This window comes from Nelumbo nucifera, chromosome 2 (assembly GCF_055504915.1).
Source record: "Nelumbo nucifera cultivar China Antique chromosome 2, China Antique-T2T, whole genome shotgun sequence".
Lineage (NCBI taxonomy): Eukaryota > Viridiplantae > Streptophyta > Magnoliopsida > Proteales > Nelumbonaceae > Nelumbo > Nelumbo nucifera.
The window spans coordinates 36,363,379-36,380,741 of NC_142650.1; the positions used below are offsets into that span (position 1 = coordinate 36,363,379).

Here is a 17,363-nt window from a genome sequence, read left to right on the forward strand (position 1 = left end):
ATGTGGGTAAGGGTTTCAAGGAAAACTGAAACTCTGGGGATAGGGGATGGGGTATGGATGGTCTTTGGTTACTCCACCTTGAACCCTTTTCGACTAAAAGTATGTTTTTTTGTGTGTTTAAAAAAAAAATAATATAGTTCTAGGTAGGTTTCAAAAATAATTGCAAGTTGAAATGATTGGGCGGGGTGGGGAAAATTTTGGGATCCCCATTCTCTATGGGGATGAAATCGGGTATTTGAGTTTTGGGTTGGGGACAGTTCATGCAAAACCCAACCCCACCCCACCCCGTTGTCGTTCCTACTTGAGTAGCCTGAGACTAACTTGAGTTTAGCCCAACTAGGGCTTGGCCTTAACTTGAGTTGGGCTTGAGTTGAGATCTCGAGTAGCCTAAATATAACTAGAGCTCAACCCAACCCAACCTGAGCCCACCCATACTTAAACACACATACATGTGTTTTATTTATATATAATATCTTTTGTGTACATGCTTTATATGTGGCAATTTCTAATAGTGATGATAACATATTTTTAACCCCAAAATTTACTCCTAGTGGAGGGGTGGCTATCGCAAATTTACTCATATGCAATAAAAACCTCGGGGGGGGGGGGGGGGGGGACGTGAGGCCTTACCCCTTGAAACTATACAGAGGAAACCCGACTCATATAAGCATCAAGTGTTTGAGAAACCTATGATTACTGAATTCACAAAAAAAGGAAGACCTAGACCATTTGCGATAACCAAGTTCAGGACGTGGGAAGGAAGAATTTCTATGTAGTCATAAACAATTTTCTGAGAAGTTAAGCAACCAAGCTTTGCAAGAGCATCCGCTGGTTGATTAGCCTCTCTATAGATATGTACACAAAATAATTCCAGTCTACTCCTAAGCTCCTATACTTGAGACAACCAAAACCAAAGCTTCCAAGGGGCTGTACAAGCTTCGTTAAGAATATTAATCAAGATTTTAAAATCCGACTCAACCATAATCTTATTTAAATATAAAGCAACGACAAGGTTTAGTCCATCCAGCAAGGCCATAGCTTCTACAACTAAATTAGTTTCAGTACTAAAGTGTTAAATAAGGCACAAACATAACCATTCCTTCAATTTCTAATAATACCCCCTCCACCACAGGGGCTGGGATTTCATCTGGAAGCACCATCAACATTAAGCTTCAAAAAGCCCTTCGAAACAACCATCAAGTGTACCACTTAAATGTTCCTTCCTTTAATTGGTTGGATCCACAACCCCAGTCCTTGCAAGGAAAGCTACTGGTTGCAATTCACCTTATGGGTCAGAATTAACGAAGAAGAAGCCTCATGAAGCCACCGCACTACCATCCAAATCACCAACTTTGAGCATCTGAGTTTATTTTCCATCTTGTGTCTATTTCTCTTTCCAAATCTCCCAAACAACAAAGCGTGCAATCAGCCCCACCACAACAGCCCATTGATTCCTATTTGATGCCGCTAAAAACCAACAAGAGAGAAGCTCCTTAATACTCTCATTCCCCCATAAAGGCAAACCTAAAATTCTATTGAAGAAGAGCCACGATTTTTGAGCTAAACAATCACCCACCAACACATGATTGATGTCTTCTTCTGAAGGGGTCATAACAGCACACACATCTGGAAGCTAGTGGAATTCCCAGCTCTTTAATATCAACATCCACATCGACCTTCCCTACCATAAGTTTCCAGATAAAGAAATTTATTTTAGTTGGCACTAGAGCATTCCACACCACCTTGGGCCAATTCACAGAAGGATGAGTAGTTCTATAAAAAGATCAAGCCGATTTTACATTTAATTCCCCCTTCGCCTCAGCTAGCCATACTATTTTGTCGTGGCAATTGGAGAGACTCACACTAGACCCCTAAATGCTGTTTAGGACATCCTCCTCTAGAAAACCATGAACCTGATCTAGGTGCCAAACCCCTTCTTCATCTAGGACATCACAAACCCTCAACTGTGAGTTCAGCCCTTCATGCTGAAGGACTTTATCAATTAAGGGGCCATCAATAGTCCACCTATCATACCAAAAACTGATTGCTCCTCTACCCACCATCCAACTCGAAAGATGAACTAAATCACCTCTTAGTTTCATATTTACATTCCAAGTACGTGAAGTGTGTAGTAAGGAGGGACGACTGTATAAAAATGACCATGTTTCAGAACCTTGGCTCTAAAGAAATCAGCTCATAAAGAATTGTGAAAAAGCATCTACCATAGATCCTTCATCTGAAGAGCTTTATGAACATCATATAAACTCTTAATTTGGAGGCCCCCTTTAGTGAAAGGTCTCACAATTTTTCCCCATGCCACCCAATGATTCTGATTGGCTGAGTCAGATTTGGTCCATAAGAAGCCTTTCATCAACTGTTCCAGTCGCCTAATAACACTTTTCGGCGTTGTCATTGCTAAAATCAAATAGATAGGAATACTGTTTAAAACATGTATGAGTAACACAATCTTGCCTCCTGCTGAAATCATTTTCCCTTTCCAACCAGAAATTTTGGCCATCACTTTCTACACTACATCATCAAAAGCTTCTATTTTCACCCTATCCTTACCGATTGGAATACCAAGGTAAATTAAAGGTAATTTCTTATGCATATAACCTGTAGCTGAATTAATAATCTAGATTCTGCTATGAGAGGCTTTTGTTGAAGTGAAGAAACAACTCTTTTCCTTATTCACCAATTGGCTCGAACACTTCTCATATCTCCGGATGACTTCCATGACTTTCTCTAGCACTTTCTTGGAGCCCCGAGTGAAGATAATTGTGTCATCGACATAAAGACTATGAGTGATAACTGGACAATCCCTATGAGTAGCAAAAACACCTACAGGATAATTCTCACCCAATTTAGACAAATTTTTGCTTAGAACTTCCTTTGCGACGATAAACAAATATGGAGACAGAGGTTCCCCTTGTCGTAGCCCTCTTGTGGAGTGAAAGTATCCAGTGACTCCTCCAATCCGCAGAATGAAAACCAATAGTTGATAACCATTTTTTTCACCAAATCAATCCATGTTTAATTGGAACCAAACCTTCTCAAAACAACAAAGAGAAATGACCAATTCAGCTGATCTTAGGCTTTCTCCATGTCTACTTTTAACACTACATCCCCCCCTACCGCCTTCTTATCAATATCATTGACTAGTTCCTGCACCAAGGCCACATTATCCATGATATTCCGCCCCTGTATAAAAGCACCATGTTCTTGCGAAACCAACCTAGGTAAGATACTTGTTAACCTCTTAGTAACCACCTTTGTAATAATTTTGTAGCAAAAATTACCTAGACTTATGTTGGGGGGGGGATCTGCAATACTTTTGGAAACTTTGCATTTTTGAATGAGAGTAACAAAAGAAGAAGTGTAACTCACTGGGAGCTGGCCACCATTAAAAAAGTGTTGTACAACCCTTACCACGTTAGTACCAATGATGTTCCAACAAGAAACAAAGAAATGTCCCGTAAAGCCATTTGGTCCCAGAGCACTATCTCTATCCATGATAACCCGACATCTGATTTGATTATCTTGGATTTGGATTAAGGTGTAAGTCGGGTTGGCCGGAGTCAATAGTTTATACTGTTTTGGGCTTGAGCTACGAGTTGGGTCCATTGAAATTTTGATAAAAATCCAAACCATGACCTGCAAAAGTTGCACCCTTAATTTGGATGATGTATTTATGTAATTGGATTTGGACATTGCAAATTACATCCAATTGGATCGGATCATATATTCGATTTTGATTACATCCGATCCGACTAAAATTCTACTCCAATTATATTAAAATATTTATTGATTTTAATATATAAATTTTATATAATTGTATCTAAAATTATAAAAATTTATTTTTATATATTATATTATTAAAAATAGTATATAAAATATAAATGCTTATTAATTATGTATTCAATTTAATAATCCATAAAATTATAAATTATAATATTATTATAGTTATTAATTTTGTAAAATATAAAGTTATTATTAATTTTAATATTATTAAATCTATTATAACTATATTTCTAATTTTTATGTTTTTTAAATTTATTGCACAATTTAGTTTTTTTAACTATTTCAAATTTAGGCATGTTAAATAGTTCATTATTTAAAATATTTAAATAATATGTAATTATTTATTTAAATTTTATTTATTTTAAAGTTATTATATAACATTAAATATTTTTATACAATTATTTGAGATATTTTTAATGTTTTGTTATTTAAAATATTTAGTTATTTAAATATTGAAGTAATATTTTTATTTTTTAATTTTTAATTTGTATTATTTGAATAAGATATTAAATTTTGTTATTTATTTTTTGAAATATTATTAAGTTATTAAATTGAACAATCCATAAAATTATAATTTATATTGCTGTTACATAATTTCATTATGAAATACATAAAATTATAAAATTATTAATAATATGAATATTAATATTAAATCTATTATAATTATTTTTTGTGTTTTTATAGATATTTTAAAGTTATTACATAATTTTATTTTAATATTTAAATAATTGTTATATTTTTTAATTCAAACTTTCTTTAGATGGATATGGATGAAAATGGGAGAGGATAAATTTGAATCGGAGATAATTAGGAATTATGCAGTGACGGTTCGGTACTACTACTACTACTACTACTACTACTACTACTACTACTACTACTACTACTACTACTACTACTACTACTACTTATTTTAATATCTTTATAGTCACTAATTTTTTTATTTTAATAATTTCATTTATTAATTAGTAATTTTTAATTATTAATTTATTATTTATTATTTGTATTGTTTCAATATTATTTTGAGGTTGAAAATTATTTTTAATGAGATAATGCAAATTGAACTCAACATTTCCAAATAGTATGTTTTAGGGGTAAAATAGTAAAATCAGTTAATTTTAGATGGTAAAGGGTTGATCCAACACAAACAAACTTATAGGTTCAGAGCCTCTAAAAAGTAAAAAAGCACTTATGCTTCTTTTTCAGATTTCAAACAAAAAAAATCTTTTTAACTTTTCAAATCTGAAATTTCAGATTTATCAAATGCCACCTAAGTTATACAATGGCCTTTTTACCCATAAAAATTCATTATTAGAAAGAGCAAATTTGTCCAATCGCATTTTGTCAATTTTCACACCAGATAGGAAAATTATTTATCCACCTAGAAGATGGATATCACTTAATTTTATCTATAAAAAAAAATTATTATTAGAATGGACAGATTTGTCCCATTACATTTTATCAATTTTTGCAGGAGATGGATATCACTTAATCGGAGGAAAAAACACCTTACAACAAAATCCACAACTTACCAAGTGAAGACAATAAAATTGGTCAATGAAAACCACTTTCCCATTGTGCAACTTTTTCGCTACAACTTTTCCCAAAAAAAAAAAGAAAAAAAAAACAAAACAAACATGTCCTTTGTGACAAACACAAAATACCATTTGGGCATGACTAATCTTAATTGTTGAATTTTGTCTCGTAATTTAGATGTCCTAGATCAAGGTTCAAAATATCGATACACTTGATATGCCTCTACACCATATTGGGCAGTATAGATAGTTTTTTTTATTCAAATCTAATCCAGAGGAACTGATTTAAGGTTTATTCACCCCTAAACAGATCGAAACCCTAAGGTGTATCGAGACGATACAGTATGTATCGGGCCATATCGCTACTTTGAACCTTGTCCTAGATTAATTAATGGTTGGATCATGGCACACCATTTGGATGTCCAATCAATAGTGGCTATGACTTTGGATTCACATCATGGTCAAGAGAAATTTAAATAAGACTGAATCTCACTTTTGGCAAACTAACCCACATAGATCAAATACAAAGGACATTATTTCTTTATCTATGCTTTCGCAACCAGACATTGCCGCCGAGCTCTGTAGCGCAAGCTTGTAACTCAAGCGGGGGCATTAAGGTGGTCGAACATTGGCCCGGTTCCGACAGGTATGATCTGTTGGAGAAAAATGGGGTCACTGTAACTTTGGAGGAGAAGCTCTGAGGTGCGTCTGAAGACACTGTCTTTAGAACGTTATTTGCCCCCACTCAGTTTTACTGAGTTTGCTGTAGGGTTACAGGCAAATTCTTTCCCAGGATACAACAGAGCCTTGGGCGAGAATCTGCAACCAACAAAGTTGAAGAGTTTCCAAAGAAACCTTCTGTGAGACTGTAGCAGACCGGACTGAGAGAGAGAGAGAGAGAGTGGATTTCGAAATTGTGTGTTTTGGAGTCTAATTCATGCTCCTTAAATAATTTGTGAAGAGGTATGGGGAAAAGGTAGGTAGTTAACAGTTGGTGACTATTAACTTTGAATTGTGCCTCTTGATCACACCCGATCGAATTGTGACCGTTGATCTCATCAACGGTGATCAACGGTCAGCAACGCACCAAAACCAAAGCTGCCCATCGCGAGCCACGCGGGTGCGAGCAAAGTGCGCCTCTAAAGCGCCTCATTGCGCCGCACATGCGTGTGCGCGCGTTGCGCGGTATCGAATCCCCATACTCTCCTCTACTAATTCTAAGGAGTGTAAATCAGCTCCTATTGAAATACTGAAAACAAAACTTATAATTTTTCAATGTGGGGGACAAGTTCAAAATTGGGTTTTTATAAGAGAAAAACTGATTTTTCAATCAATTGTACAGGTGCAATTTCTCATGTAATTGACCAATCAAACCCATTGGATTTAATCTCTTATGAGATTAAAATCCAACATGATCAGGCCGAGTAATTTTCCGATACGCCCGTTCCAAGTCGGGAGTTGAGCCATGGAGCTTGAGCGAAGGCTTGGGCTTCAGGGTTCTTAGAGTGGAGGGCACCGCGTTAGGCTGGTTTCACAGAGCAGCGACAACCTCCCACTCCCGCCGGTGGAAGGATAACGAGTCGGTTCTCCCCTGATGCACTCATTGCCCAACGAGTCGAGCTCAATCGGACGGCCACCTTTTTGCCCTGATTAATTACCATCAACCCCACTCCATCCAGCTTCCCGTCTAAGGTCAGGGTTTCTCGAGCTTTTCCTTCGTAGATCCAGATTAGTGGTCTTTGTTTCATTCATTCCCCTCGTTCAATCTATTTGTACAATACCTTCTATACTATATTCTCAATCTGCTGAAAACTCCATTGACAACATCCCCTCCTGGGAAAATTGGAATAATCCCTCCACTGTATTTGACATGTATATATATGTGGGCAGTGGGAAAATGCATGATGTGGAAAAGATATGGTATTGGAAGAGTTTTAACAAATCAAAATTCAACCATGAATTTTGATAAATAACACTTGATTGGTTAACATGTTTATGATTCCAGTTGATTGGCCATAAGCTTTTCAGATATCATATCATAGCCAAATAGATTCAACATGCTCGTAATAGACATGGAACTAACAAAGTTAGAGTGAGATCTAGTTACAAACTCCCATTAATTTATCATACAACCCATCTTGTTGAGAACGGATACTGTCATCAGATCTGCTGCAACCACTTCAAGTTCTACTATATGCAAGTAATTTGTTTTTTTTCTTTTATTTTTTTGGTATGTTAGGCAGTGGAAGCCTAGATAAACGAATACCATTCGATGTTTAGAAAAATGAATGATTGTCATCAGACAGTAGCTACAATTTTGTGGTGGCAATGATCCGATTATTTGCTTCAATGCTGTTTGTGTTTCTTAGAAACGATTAACAATGCTCTCTCTCTCTCTTCCCTTAACCTGCCAATGATACTTCTTTTCATTTCTAAGATTTAGGCTATTCAGGGGTCTAGAACTTTGCCAATTGGGTTCTACTTGTATCCATGATTATATGAGAAAAAACATCTGATCCATTACATTAGTTATGTTCAACTGGTCTACAAGCTTTAGAAAGGAAAGCTTCACTAGAAATGCATTGGCAAGGGGGAGACTAGTTTTCTGTAGCACCCGCCATGTAACTTTTACCCTTGACGAAATGATGGTAAGGAATTGATTCTGGTGTTGAAGGTTTCCTTTATAAACTGTATTCAAGATCTAGATATTTGGTGGAACAGAAACTTCAAAGTGCAAGGTTGCAGTCTAAATTGAATCTATTTGTACTAGTAAGAATAAGTGTTCAGTTTGGTTTACAGCTGGAATCGGAATCAGAATCCCTTGAAACCGAAACCAGAATGATCTATTTTCATAGCCTGTTTCGTTCAAATAAGAATCTGATTGGAAATGGAATCAACTGTAATAGGATCTCGTTCCCAAGGGAGGGGGAGGGAATGACAATGAGATTCTGATTCTGCTCAACCAAATAGCTGGATTCCAATTCCGATTCCAGACCCCTATTCCCCATGAATATGAGCCCTAAATCTTTTTTTTTTTTTTTACTAAAATATAGAGTTAGGTCTCTTGTTTGAAGTATATGGTACCTAGACATTGTAAAATTAGACAGCTGGCCTTTCTCTGAAACATAATTTGCATGTAAAGAAAGAATTATAACCATAGTCCTGCCATATCCCATGACCATGTATGTAGATTTGGAGTTGGAGGGTTATGATATCCTTAAGATGAACTCAGGGTACATGCGTTTGGAATATTGGAGCACAAGAAGATAGGCAGTTATCTAAGTTCAATATTTTGGAGCTCATGTTTGGGATTTCAAAATCAACTACTCTAGTGTAGTTGATTTACAAGTTTGGGATTTCAAAATCAATATTTTGGAGCTCATGTTTGGAATTTCAGCACTGCCACATCTCCAGATTTACAAGAATGGACCACACGGGCGGAGACCTATGATAATCTCACAAACTCCGTTCTTTCTGATAATGCTGATAATGATATAAAAGAGGCTGCTTTCTTGTGAGAAGACACTCAGTGTAGAATGATATCTTTGTTGGATGGGGGGATTTCTAGTTGAACTTTTTCTTTGCCAACCAAGCTTACTTGTCAAGGTGATGACTAGGCAACAAGGTACCTTTGGAGGGTCGCCTCTCCTAAGCACCTAAAATTTTCTTTGGAGCTCAGCGTCCTGATGATGTACTAGCAGCTGTGTATCATCTCCATGGCCCTATACACTTTCTCCTGAAAAGAAAGGCTTCTGTTAGATGTATAGAGTTGAAAATGGACTGCTGCTTAATAGAATGCATTTGCCGGGAGTCGAACCCGGGTCTATTGCTTGGAAGGCAATTATCCTAACCGTTGGACTACAAATGCTGATATTTACCACTGTTAACGGTGAATATTATACCACAATTACTGCCTATGAATTTATTTACACATTCTTGTATAGTTCCTCCTATTTCTAACAAAAAAAATAGTAAAAAAGGTTAAATTAATAGTCTGAATTACAGGCTATGGATAAAGCAAACCTCCTTGAATTCTCATTTAAGACCCTGCTAGCATAATTCTTACATAAATAGTCTCCTACAGGATCGGCCTTGTTAATTTAATGGTCAACGGTTGACAAACATGGCTCAGATGGGAAACGAAATGCTTTGTTATATTAAATCTTACAAGTTGTGAAGTACGAGGTTTGTCAAAGCCGAATTGAAGCAAAAGGACCTTTATGACATTTTCAATTGAGTCAAATGAGATTATGTTTAACAGTATCATTTTCTAGTTATGTTTAACTGGTCTTATGAGATTATTAATTAGTTAATCAATAAAATAAAATAGGGTAAATCTCTTAAATTATCCTGTTCATGAATTGACAAACAGTATTTTTATCCTTTAAGTTTTCTGATAATTGTCTAAAACCTTCCTTACCGTTAATTTTTCGTCACATTCCGTTCATATGTGATATAACGTGAATGGTAATTATTTTAAAATTCATAAAATACCCTTATTGTTTATTGCTGTTGTTGGAAGTTGCAGTGGTGGCGGTGATTTTAGTATCGTCATCACAGGCAATGGCGGCCACATGGTTGCCGATGCTATAGTCGACCCTCTTTCCTTCTCGCCAACCTAGAACTGGCCCCTCTCTTAGCAACCGACATTCTCAGGTTCCTCTTTTCTTCCCTCAAGGCTCAAGCCTCTTGCTGCTCCTTTGCGCCCGGCTTGAGAGAACACTAACAATAACAGGTCTGCACAGTTCTACCAATTGGTTGCAGCATGAACTTGGGTCTAGGGTTAATTGACCTGTAAGTACAAACACTCTTGAACTCTGATGGTCTTACCATGGTTTAGGGTTAGTTCCACCATGGTCTTACCATTAGCTAACTTGGCTGGCAAGTACAAACACATGCATTTAGAAGGTTGAACTCTGATGTCTGAACACTCTTGAGTCTAAATAGGTTCAACTGGCATTTCCTTAGAAAGTATTTTTGGAATTGATATTTCCCTAATGGGATCCGTCAAACTGTAAGATCTTGATCCAGCATCCCCGTTAATGAAACACGCACCTAAAGGGTTTCTTCTCCCTTTCTTCTCCATTCACTTCGAACCAAAACCCTGAAACCCTTGGCGCCCCCATTCTTCTCCATCCACCCATCGGTCGAGTTCTGTCGGCTGATGACCATATTGGCAGGAGGTAAGTAGTCTGTAATGTAAGTTTTTTTTTTAATTTTTTTTTTATGTTTTTTCTCATTCGTTTTCTAATATTCACAGATCTGAACCTACTGGAGTGGGAGCCCCTTGACGCCGCTTTACACCCCCTTCGGTGACCCACCGGTCGACGCTGACAATCATACCGGCGGGAGGTAAGTTTTCTGACACAGCATGGAAGCAATGGACACCGGAGCTGGCTATGCAAGCACCGGGCGTTCGCTAATTCCTAGCGACTAACACTGATTTCTCTAGGAGAGAGAAAAGGTGGCGAAAACTCAAAGAAGAGAACTTGAAGAAATTCTAAAAATATGAAGTATGAATTGATGAATAATTCTGGGAAAATAGCAGTATTTATAATACATTTAGAAATTGTAAAAGAATTAGGAAATAACAAGTAGGATAGATCCAAATATCTAATCTGATAGGATCGAACTCTTCTTGGTTTGATCTCCACCGCCCGATCTCCCTTGATGTATGAATCTTGGATTATCTTGCTAATCTTGATGCTTCTTGGAGTCTTGTTGGAATTCTGATCTTGATTTCTAGATAATCTTGGAAGAGTCTTGCTTTATCTTGATAATCTTGGAAGTTCTTCTTATCTTAACCTTATCCTAGGAGCTGCCGCCCCTAAGGGTGAGATGGGCCTTGTGATGGGCCTCCATCATTCTCCCCCACTTGGAGAGAACTCGACCCCGAGTCGTGACTAGGATAGGCAAGTGTTATTTCTGGCAGGTACCGGTGAAGGTCAGCAACGTTGAAGGTCTTGGATATACCCATATGATCTGGTAGGTCCACTACATAGGCATTATCATTAATCTTCTTCACGATCTTGTATGGACCATACTTCCGAGGCTTTAACTTGTTATAAGTACCTACGGGAATTCTTTCCTTCCTAAAAAAGACCATGACCTCATCACTTACATCAAACACTTGAGGTCGGCGGTGCTTGTCTACGATCATCTTGTACTTGGCGTTGGATTGCTCTAGCTTCTGCTTCACGGCCTCTTGGATGGACTGGATTTGTTCTGCTATCTGTTCTGCTGAGATACTGGCACCGGGTACTCTGGGTAGCTTCACTAAATCCAGTGCATGGTTAGGGACCTTCATGTATACGATGGAGAATGGGGATTTGCGTGTAGAACTGTGCATTGCATTGTTATTGGCAAACTCGGTCTGGGCTATGGCGAAGTCCCACTGTTTTGGCCTCTCCCGACATATGCTGCGAATTAAATTCCCTAAGGTCCGGTTTACCACTTCTGTCTGTCCATCTATCTGCGGATGGGTTGTACTGCTGAAATTAAGTGATGAATCAAACAACCTCCACAGGGTCATCCAAAAGTGACTGAGGAACCGTGTGTCACGATCTGATATGATGGTCTTGGGTACCCCATGCAAACGAACAATCTCCCTGAAAAACAATTTGGCTGTAGCGGATGCATCTGTTGTTTTCTTGCATGGGAGGAAGTGAGTCATTTTTGAGAATCTATCAACCACCACGAAGACGGAGTCCATGTTCCTTTGGGTCTTTGGCAAGCCTAGCACAAAATCCATGGACAGGTCTTCTCATATAGCAGTAGGAACGAGTAGGGGCATGTAGAGACCTGTGTTCTGGGTTTGTCCCTTAGCTGTCTGACAAACATAACAGCTGCTTACAATGGTAGACACGTCCTTTCTTAACTTCGGCCAGTAATATCGCCCCTTAACTGCTTCTATTGTTTTATCCCTTCCCATGTGTCCTGCTAATCCACCCCCATGCAAATCCCTGATGATCTCTTTACGGAGGGAGGTGCAAGGGATACACAGCTGTTCCCCTTTCATAAGGAACCCATCATAAATAAAGAAGTTCTTTGTTGGCTGCTTAGTCACACATTTATCCCATACCTGTTGGAAGTCTTCATCCTGGGCATATAAGTCTTTTAGGCACTCAAAACCCATAATCTCAACACTGGGGGTCTTGATGAGAGCTACACGCCTGCTAAGTGCATCAACCACTTTATTTTGCTGTCCTGTCTTATACACAATTTTATATGGGAACTTGTCTACGAAGGCAGACCATCTAGCATGCAAATCACTTCTTAATTGCTTTTGCCCAGTAAGATATTTTAGGGCCTGATGGTCAGTGTATAGAACAAATTCTTTTGCAATTAAATAGTGTTCCCAAGTCTTCAGGGCTCTAACCACAGCATAAAACTTCTTGTCATAAGTAGACCACTTTTTCCTGGCTTCACATAAATTTTCACTGAAGAAAGCAATGGGTCTCTTTTCTTGGGACAATACAGCCCCTATGCCAACTCCACTGGCATCACATTCAACTTCAAATAATTTATTAAAATCTGGTAAGGCAAGAACAGGAGCAGTACATAACTTTTCTTTTATGAGAGCAAAACTCTGTTCTTGTTCTTCTCCCCATTGAAATTTTCCTTTTTTCAAACATTCAGTAATGGGAGCCATGATACTACTAAAATTCTTAATAAAGCGCCTATAGAAGGTTACCAACCCATTAAAACGTCTGACATCTGTGACAATGGATGGGGTCGGCCACTCCCTAATGGCTTTCACTTTTTCTTCATATACTTTTACACCATCCTTGCTTATAATAAATCCCAGGATTAATAAATTATCACTCATAAAGATGCATTTCTTCAAATTAACATATAATTTATTTTCCCTCAATGTTTTTAGGACTTCCCTAATATGTCCCACATGCTCAGTGATAGATTTGTTGTATATCAAAATATCATCAAAATAGACTACCACAAATTTACTAATGAAGGGGCGCAATACCTGGTTCATCAGCCTCATGAATGTGTTGGATGCGTTGGTTAGTCCAAAGGGCATGACTAACCACTCGATCAAGCCATCTCTAGTCTTGAAGGTTGTCTTCCATTCATCTCCGGGACGGATCCTGATCTGATGAGATCCACTCCTGAGATCAATCTTTGAGAAAACTATAGCTCTATTAAGCTGATCCAACATGTCGTCCAGTCTAGGAATGGGGAATTTGTACCCAATAGTAATTTTGTTAATGGCCCTACTGTCGACACACATTCTCCAACTGCCATCCTTCTTAGGTGTTAGCAAAGCTGGCACTGCACAAGGACTCATACTGACTTGAATGTGTCCCTTCCTCAATAATTCTTCTACCTTTTCCCGTAAGATTTCATTTTCTTTAGGACTCATCCTGTAATGTGGGAGGTTAGGTAGACTGACACATGGAACAAAATCAATATGGTGCTGTATATCTCACATGGGAGGGAGTCCATTTAGTAATTCCTTTGTAACTACATCATGGAATTCATCACATAGTCCCTGCACTTCCACTGGAATTTTATTTTCATCATTAACATTTTCTCTCTTTACTACTAACAAATGTACCTCACGAGTATTCTTACATTCTTTTACAAATTCAGCATGATGATGGGTAATGGTAAGGAAATTTTTCTCATGTGCTTTTGAGGCCTTTGTAATGTTCTTTTCAGCCATGGGTAACAAAGTATAACGTATACCCTCTTTTTCAAGTTGGTAGGTATTCTTCCTACCCATGTGCCTTGCATCTATATCAAATTGCCAAGGCCTCCCTAACAAAATATGGCAAGCATCCATATCTACAATATCACAATATACTTCATCATGGTACTTACCAATAGAAAAAGGTACCTTGCAGCGCTCCTCCACTCGTACGCCGCCTCCTTCCTTGATCCACCTAATTGTATATGGGTTTGAATGTTTTTCAGGAAGTAACTGTAACCTTTGTATGACATCCCTGCAAATAATATTTTCTTGACTGCAACTATCAATAATTAAATCAAATAATTTGCCCTTGACAGCACATCTAGTATGGAACAATCTGTGCCTTTGAGAAGTATCTTTATTTTTTTGGGACAGCATTAATTTTCTCACAACACAAGTATACTCTTCATGTTCGTATGGACCCTCTTCATCCTCCTCATCAGGGCCACAATATACCTCCTCCTCAATATCTTCTTCCTCCTCCCTTTCTACCATATTAATTGCCCTCCTCTTGGGACAGTCACTGGATCTATGTCCAACCTCATTACATTTAAAGCATTTAATAGGAGCAAGCCTTGCATAAGGGTTACTGGGTTTAGGAGGGTTGGAAGGATTACCTCGAGTATGTCCTCCTGTAGTAGCCTTATCGGCGTTACTTGTGCTTGTCGGGTGAGAGGGTTGTACTGCCGGGACTGATTTGATCCTATCGACAGTTGCCGGTCTGTTGTCGCTCCCGCTGTACCGGCGGAAATTATCACTGCGTGCCTTGTCTTGGAACATTAATTCTGCTTTCAGGGCCAGGTTCCTTGCTTCCTGCACACTAAGAACCATCTGTACACCAATTTTATCTCTGATGGACGGTCTCAAACCGCTTAGATAACGGGCTGCCTGCTGGTTATCACTTTCAGATAATTGATTTCTTTCGGCTAATCTCAAAAATTCACATGTATATTCATTAACACTACGAGAACCCTGCGCACACCGTTGGTAAGATTCAAACATGTATTGTTCATAATCTGGGAGTAAAAATCTACCTCTTATGAGCTGTTTCATGCGCCTCCAGGTTCGAACAGGACCCCTTCCTTCTCTAATTCGGGTCTCTCTCAGGCGTTCCCACCAAACAGATGCGCTTCCCTTTAATCGGAAAGCTACCAGTTTTACCATTCGTTCCTCTGGTATCTCCATGTACTCAAAGAATCTATCGACTTCTGTGATCCAATCTAGAAGTCCCACTATGCCAATATCTCCACTAAAAGTAAGAATATCTACCTTGAGTTTAAATTCATCATTATTCCTACGGGGATTGAAATTACCTTGATTGTGCTAATTTTTGTCGTTTCTGTCGTTGCCAGGAAGAACTGAAGCACCACCAAATTTGAAATCATCATCACTGTCGTTGTCAAGAACTGGACGCCGGGACGCAGTAACGACGGGTGGTTTGTCGTGGTCGTCTCCTTCGATTTGCTGTGGATTTTCCTGGTTTCGTGGAACAACCTCCCGTAACAAGGTTCGCAGTTGTTCAGTCACCTGTGCCAACTGCTGTTCGATGTTACGTGTGGTTGTGCGCTGTTCTTCAATCGCTCTCCAAACAGCTTGTAACCCCTGATCACTGTCACGGGGTGGGTTGCGACTGCTACCGTCTTGGTTGGCCATCTGACTGGGCGAACTCGCTGCTCTAATACCACCTGACGCAGTGTGGAAGCAATGGACACCGGAACTGGCTATGCAAGCACCGGGCGTTCGCTAATTCCTAGCGACTAACACCGATTTCTCTAGGAGAGAGAAAAGGTGGCAAAAACTCAAAGAAGAGAACTTGAAGAAATTCTGAAAATATGAAGTATGAATTGATGAATAATTCTGGGAAAATAGCAGTATTTATAATACATTTAGAAATTGTAAAAGAACTAGGAAATAACAAGTAGGATAGATCCAAATATCTAATATGATAGGATCGAACTCTTCTTGGTTTGATCTCCACCGCCCGATCTCCCTTGATGTATGAATCTTGGATTATCTTGCTAATCTTGGTGCTTCTTAGAGTCTTGTTGGAATTCTGATCTTGATTTCTGGATAATTTTGGAAGAGTCTTGCTTTATCTTGATAATCTTGGAAGAGTCTTGCTTTATCTTGATAATATTGGAAGTTCTTCTTATCTTAACCTTATCCTAGGAGCGAGATGGGCGTTGTGATGGGCCTCCATCATTTTCTCATTTCTTATATTTTTTTTCTCAAATCTGAAATCCGAAACTGTATAACATTCTCAGTTTGATATTAATATGATTTTTGAATTGAATATGATGATTTAAATGAAGCATGTGGTTTTTGTTTCATTTTCTAGCATTCTGTGATTTTTGAATTGAATATGACGATTTAAACGAAGCATGTGGTTTGATTATAGAAAAGATTTTGGTTTGTATTATATTAAACTTTAACAAAATTATTTTAGTACAGGATCAAGGTTTTGGAGAAAATATTCAATCTATTACAGGATCAAGATGAAAATGGTCCAGCAAGCACCATTCCTTATCTTTGGAATTGGCAACAAGTTCACAACATGCCATTACCTGCGCAGGCACCACATTGGCTCATGTATAACCATTCTAGCTCTTTTGTAAACAGTCTTTCCATATAAGTAAATTGTGTACGGATTTTTTTTAATATTTTGTAAAATTATATTAATAATTAGAAATTGTTTGTATAGGTAGAAGTACCCAGAAATGTGTCTAGCCAAACCATCTCTAGTGGATCTCATATGAGCCGGGTGAAATTTTAATTGCTTATTTCTGAAAATGTATTTTTTTGCATAATTAAAAAATAATAACTATCATGTGTTAATGTAGGAATCATCATGGATCGGACCATGTCAAGACCAACAGCCGGAAAAGTGGAGTCATCATGGATGAACGATGATTCTTTTTTTTTTTTTTATGTTTTGATGTTCTATCAACCGGAAAAGTGGAGTTATCATTTGCTGGTTTTATTTTATTTTCACACAGTACATTTTTTCTGTTTTGATGTTCTATCAATCTCTTTGTTTGTGAAGTCTCTCTAGTTTTCTATTAAGAGCTATTCTAGCAGTTTGGTTGAAGCACTCTAATGAAAAATGTTTGATGAACATAGATAAGAATGTTGTATCTCTCGATCCACCAGGCTGCATCAAGGACTAAAGGAGGTTCAAGTGGTTCACCTGTCATTGATTGGCAAGGAAGAGCAGTAGCATTGAATGCTGTCAGCAAATCATCAAGTGCTTCTGGATGCCTAAGCCTTTCAATGGTTTAGGCCATGTAACTAGACTTTATTTTGGATAATATCTAAATTTG

The 17,363-nt window shown here is 38.0% G+C and overlaps 1 non-coding gene and 1 pseudogene across 1 annotated transcript; one reads left to right on the plus strand and one right to left on the minus strand.

Annotated features, from left to right (window-relative positions):
- The first annotated feature begins 6,747 nt into the window (after window positions 1-6,747).
- Window positions 6,748-6,929, plus strand: LOC148802104 (signal recognition particle RNA; annotated as a pseudogene).
- Window positions 6,930-9,129: 2,200 nt separating this feature from the next.
- TRNAG-UCC (transfer RNA glycine (anticodon UCC)) lies at window positions 9,130-9,201 on the minus strand. Its single transcript has one exon. It is a non-coding gene; the product is annotated as a tRNA-Gly (tRNA).
- Window positions 9,202-17,363: the final 8,162 nt, after the last annotated feature.